A 5,999-nucleotide genomic window follows, 5' to 3' on the forward strand; every position below is an offset into this window, starting at 1 on the left:
CCAAGAAGAAGTTTCATAAGAAGAAAGGTCTTATGGCAACATGGGATGATTCTGAATCAGAATCAGAAGGAGAACAAGCCAACTTCGCGCTGATGGCTACAGAAGATGATGGATCAGAATCTACATTAGAATCAGATTCTAAAGAGGTATTTTCTGAACTATCTAGAGAAGAGTTAGTTTCCAGTTTAACAGAACTTCTGGAACTCAAGGCTCATCTTAGTATCAAATACAAAAAGCTGAAGAAGCAGTTTGAATTTGAAACTAAGAAGCTGGAAGTGGAAAATTCTGAACTGAAGGAAAAAGTTTTAAATCTATCCAAAGATAGTGGATCTCCTTCTGAAACAGAAAATTCCATTCCTAGCATGAATCATATTCTGAAAGAATATGACTCGAGCTTCAGAAAGTTCTTATCTAGAAGTATTGGCAGAAGTCATCTTGCTTCTATGATATATGGTGTTTCTGGAAATAGAAGGTTTGGTTTTGGCTATGAGGGTGATACCTCACATAAATTTGAACCTATTGATGATCTGAAAATCACATACAAGCCATTGTATGATCAGTTCAAATATGGCCATGCACATGATATTAGGCTCACTTCACATGCACAGAAGTTTAACACTGTTCACACCAAGAAGCATGTGACACATCCTAAGAAATATCATGCTGACAAACCTAAAGAATATCATGTTGTTCCTCCTGTTAAATATTTTGCTAAACCCAAGTTCAATCAGAACTTGAGAAGAACTAACAAGAAAGGACCCAAGAAATTGTGGGTAACTAAGGAGAAGATAATTTCTGTTGCAGATATCCTTGGCGGAAAAGAGGACAAAAAGCAAAATGTCATGGTACCTGGACTCTGGGTGCTCGCGACACATGACGGGAAGAAGGTCTACATTCCAAGACCTGGTGCTTAAACCAGGTGGAGAAGTAAAGTTTGGAGGAGATCAGAAGGGCAAAATCATTGGCTCTGGAACCATAAGTCTTGGTAACTCTCCTTCCATAACTAATGTACTTCTTGTAGAAGGATTAACGCATAACGTTGTCGCACGCTCGCGAAATGTGAACAGAGTCGCCACCAATATATTTATCCCATAAGGGAAAGGAATATCAGAAAACCTAGAATAAGGATAAGAGAAGGTCTTGCGACCAGAGATAAGGGACGGGAGTCGGTTACGCAAGGGGAAGGTACTAGCACCCCTCACGCCCATCGTACTCGATGGTATCCACCTATGTTTGTTGCTATCTAAAGGGTGTGTAAATCTAAAGCTTAATTACTAAGGGAATGCATGCAAATGAAAGAAAAGAAACACGGGGAAAATAAGGTTTATAAATAGTTGTGCTCGCTTAGGCCCCGCGACCTAATGCCTACGTATCCTTTTCAGGAATCAGAGCGCCGTAGTTCGGCTCTTTAGTTTTTGTTTGTTTTTGTGTTTTTTAGTTGAACAGTTACATTCGCACTCCGCTGCTCGACCTCTGGAGTCTTAAGCTGGGAATGGAGCGGAAATAACGTGTCCGATTAGGAGGAAGAATGCCCTGAAGGCAAGAGAAAGAATGCCTCGGAGGCAAGAGAGAGAAGAGAGAAAATTTGGTTTGTGTCTTTTATGTGTGATTCCATGATGGACGAAAACCTACTACAAGGCATCGCATCACTTCCTCACTTTGATTAGCTCTGAGCCTTTATTAGATATTTTGAAGTGTTTTGGTTAGGTGTCTTTTAAGGGAAATTAATTTGTGACTTGAATCATGCCATAAAAGAGAGTTTTTGAATATTTAGAGAATGCACATCGAGGCCTACGCCACAATCGTTTCTCTAAATGAAATACAGTTTTTGAATAATTAGAGAATGCACATCGAGGCCTACGCCACAATCGTTTCTCTAAATGAAATACAATTTTTGAATATTTAGAGAATGCACATCGAGGCCTACGCCACAATCGTTTCTCTAAATAACGGTTAAGAAATACACCGAGGCCTACGCCTCAATCATTTCTCTTCCGCTAAGTGGGAAAGAACATACATCGGGGCCTACGCCCCAATCATTTCTTTCACACTAAAAAAAGGCATTAGCATGATTCGCGTCGTCCTTTATTAATGTTTTAAAAGTTGAAAAGGAAAAGAAGGAAAACTAGCCTAAAATGAAATAACTAGCCTAAGGTTATGATTATACCTAAATGTTAGGATTTTAAGGGAAAGAAGACTAAGCCTAAAAGTTATGGATTATAGGTCCTAAATCTATAGGAACATACAAGTGAAATTACAAGTAAGAATCACAAGTAAGCATGATACAAAATTAGTACAAATTTGACTAAAAGAATGACTTGAAAGTATAGCACAAAACATGAAAACAAATGATTCAAAATATGATACAAAATGAATTAAAAAGATCTATTTATTTTTTTTATATTGATTTTTATGAAGGAAATTGAATTCTAATTAACCAAAACGAATTAAAAGAGAGTTAGCCTAAACTAATATTGTTATGATCATTTTTATATGTCAAAATCATGTTAAAGTCTCAAAATTCATAGGAGAAAAATTAGCTTTTATTCATTAAAAAAAGTGGCAAGAAACTAATATAACCTAAAAATATTAATTGAAACTGGGGGGTGTAAACTGAAATATAGGGTGTGAAGGACAGTAGGGCGCACAGGGCCCAGCCCAAAGTGATGTTCTTTGTTGTTCAGAAAAAGCGTATGGGCTCAGAGCGATTTGTGACTATGGCCCAAGAAATTTTTGTTTAGCTTGACAGCATTTTTGAAAGGAACATGGACCTGGGGGTGATGGTATAGATCCGGCCCAAATGTATTTTATTGTCATCAGAAAAGAGAAAAATGATTAATTAAAATAATTACATAAAAAGAACAGATTGGGATTAGGGTTACGTTTTTGTGCCTCTTGAGCTTCTTTGACCGAGTCCTCTTCCTCATGTGAACTCGCGGCGGCGCCGGAGTAAAACTCATCTCCGATTCAAGGACCGGCGCTCTTCTCTCTCGCTCAACCCTCTCACGTTCAACCTTTCTCCGATTCCATCAAAGTATCGCCTACCGGAGCCGATCACTCCGGCGGTGGATGCGACGGCAATTCGAAAAGGTCAAAGAACTGAGAAGCTTGAATCGGTAACGATCTTGACATTTTCTTCCAATTGAACACTGCGTTGAAGCTTATTGAATGCCGTTTGTCGCAGATTGTAGAAGATGATGATGATTGATGAACTTGCAGAAGATTGATTCGATGAAGGCGATTTGGTGCCGATGATGATTGAACGGAGTCTTTAATGATTGCTGAGTTGAATTAGTGAATATGCGTTGAAGAAGGAGTTACGGCGATTGACGATAGTGAAACGTGGAGGAGCAGATCGAGAAGATGATGAAGTTTTGGAGAGGTGAATCAATGAAGATGATGAAGGTGAGAATTCGGTTATCCTTTCTGTTACAGGTTCCTTATTCTTTCTTCTCTTTTCTTTTTTTTGCCGAATTTTCTTTTAGATTTTTCTGATGACGAATTGGAGAATCGATTGAAGTTCTTGTTGATTGTGGATTTTCTGCAGAGAGGTTGAAGATTGGTGAAGTTGATGCGGTGATAACGTGAAGAGCAGTGGTGTTCTTGAAGGTTCAGGTGATTTTGTGTGGATTGAAGATGAAGATATGGTGATTGAGAAATTGAAGAATGAAGAGACGAAAGGTTCAAGAAGAATGGTGAAGAGTGAATATGAATGGTGAAGGAGATGAAAAATGGTGGAGTGAAGGAGATGAAAGAGTGAAGGTCGAAATGAATCGAGAGCTTGAAGGTGATGATGATTCTGGGTTTTATAGAGGTCAGTTCTCTCTTTGATTTTCTGTTATATTCTGTTAGGGTGGTTTAGTTAGGTTGTTACGAATCGGTTAGAATTAGTTGGGGTTAGTTTGAAATTGTTTTGGGTTGTTATGACAGTTATGTGAGTCTGAAAGTTTGTTATGTGACTGGAAAATTAGTTAGGTGGTAGTTATGGGAAGTATTTGTTAGTTGAAAGTTTGTTGATAGGTGGGTTATAACTGTTTGGAAGTTAGTTTTCTGTTTTTGCAGGGCTGATGTGTGTGTGTGTATGCTGCAGGGTATTAACAAATGGATATGAGGAAAGTGGCCGCGGGTTTGTTGAAGGATCTCGAACCGGTTCGGAACTGATGCGAGTCTTGAAGGCTGGTGCAGTAGGGTCATATTGAGTGTGGGGCTGATTTGTGTAGGCTGAACGGTATATGGCAGCAGCTCTGCATTTTTTCTTTTTTCAAACTCTGTTTTCGAATTGATATGGGATGTACTAGATGTAAGGATATTGGTTTGTAATGGCACTGTGGTGTTATCTTTGAACTTGTAATTAACAATCTGAACTTCTTTTTATCTTTAAAAATCCAAAACTTTCTTTTTCAATATGCGATCTTGAATGACGAAAACCCACTTAGAATGATAACCAAAGATGTTGGGTCAATATGACCTTAGTCAAAAGTCAACCTCACGATTGACAAAGTCATTGCAAATAGATTTCAAAAGTCTTCTCTCATCAACATGTACCAATAACTAAATGAATTCACCAATTATCGTATCACAAAATAATTCTAGCAGTGCTCCACATAATTGTATCCAAACTCCATAAGAAAAATATTCTTGGTTAAATGATGTGAAAACAAACCCTGATCAAATTGAAGCCTTCAATCAATCATCACTGATTTAATGAACAAATATTATTTTTAATGAATAAATGCATGATGTGTTAGATGACTTAGGGGAGAGGTATGCAGATGAAATGCGAAGCCTAAGCCAGATAAATGTAAATTAGGATGGACAAATTTTGGGGTGCAACAGCTGCCCCTATTTAATCGTCTTAAACCTGAAAGTGAGATTGGCGCTGGCCTTTCGAGCATTCGAGGTAGAAGAAGATTAAATACCAAGTGAACCTGAAAATTTGCCTGATGAGGGATAAGATCCACTGGAGAAAAGAATAACGTCAAATCCACTGGGGAAGATCATATCAACTCTGGGTTGAACAAATTAACTCTGGGTTAGAAATGAAATAAACATTAACTCCGGGTCGGAGAAGAATAGTGGGTCGACTCTGGGTCGAAGAATAAAGGGCAGGCCAACTCTGGGTTGGATAAGAGGGAAGATGAGCAATCAGAAATAACTATCAACTCTGGGTTGGGTGAGAAACGACAAAAGATATCCGTCAACTCTGGGTTGAGTGGGAAAGAAAGCAATTCTGGATTGAATAAGGGATAACCGTCAACTCTGGGTTGAGTGGGAAATGAGAAAAGATAACTGTCAACTCTGGGTTGAGTGGGAAAGAGAAAAGGTGACCGTCAACTCTGGGTTGAGTGGGAAAGATGAACAAAGGATAACCGTCAACTCTGGGTTGAGTGGGAAAGGAGAAAAGATAGCCGTCAACTCTGGGTTGAAAAAGGGATAACCGTCAACTCTGGGTTGAGTGGGAAAAGACAAAAGATAACCGTCAACTCTGGGTGAGAGGGAAAAAAGGATAACCGTCAACTCAGGGTTGAGTGGGGAAAAGAAATCAACAAGTAATAACCGTCAACTCTGGGTTGAGTGGGGAGAAGGATAAAGGATAACCGTCAACTCTGGGTTGAGTGGGAAAAAGGATAAAAGATAACCGTCAACTCTGGGTTGAGTGGGAAAAGAAATCAACAAGTAATAACCGTCAACTCTGGGTTGAGTGGGGAGAAAGATAAAGGATAACCGTCAACTCTGGGTTGAGTGGGAAAAAGGATAAAAGATAACCGTCAACTCTGGGTTGAGTGGGAAGGAAGAATAAAAGATAACCGTCAACTCTGGGTTGAGTGGGAAAAGGATAATCAATTCTGGATTGAATAGAGGATGACCGTCAACTCTGGGTTGAGTGGGAAAGAAATAAGATAACCGTCAACTCTGGGTTGAGTGGGAAAAGACAAAAGATAACCGTCAACTCTGGGTTGAGTGGGAAAAAGGATAAAGGATAACCGTCAACTCTGGGT

General features: G+C 39.1%; 1 long non-coding RNA gene across 1 annotated transcript; it reads left to right on the forward strand.

Annotated features, from left to right (window-relative positions):
* Positions 1–3,095: 3,095 nt before the first annotated feature.
* Positions 3,096–3,574, forward strand: LOC131618544 (uncharacterized). The gene is made up of 3 exons (XR_009288882.1): positions 3,096–3,116; positions 3,185–3,405; positions 3,548–3,574. It is a non-coding gene; the product is annotated as an uncharacterized LOC131618544 (long non-coding RNA).
* The last annotated feature ends 2,425 nt before the right edge of the window (positions 3,575–5,999 follow it).

The sequence above is a fragment of the Vicia villosa genome, linkage group LG7, assembly GCF_029867415.1.
Source record: "Vicia villosa cultivar HV-30 ecotype Madison, WI linkage group LG7, Vvil1.0, whole genome shotgun sequence".
NCBI lineage: Eukaryota > Viridiplantae > Streptophyta > Magnoliopsida > Fabales > Fabaceae > Vicia > Vicia villosa.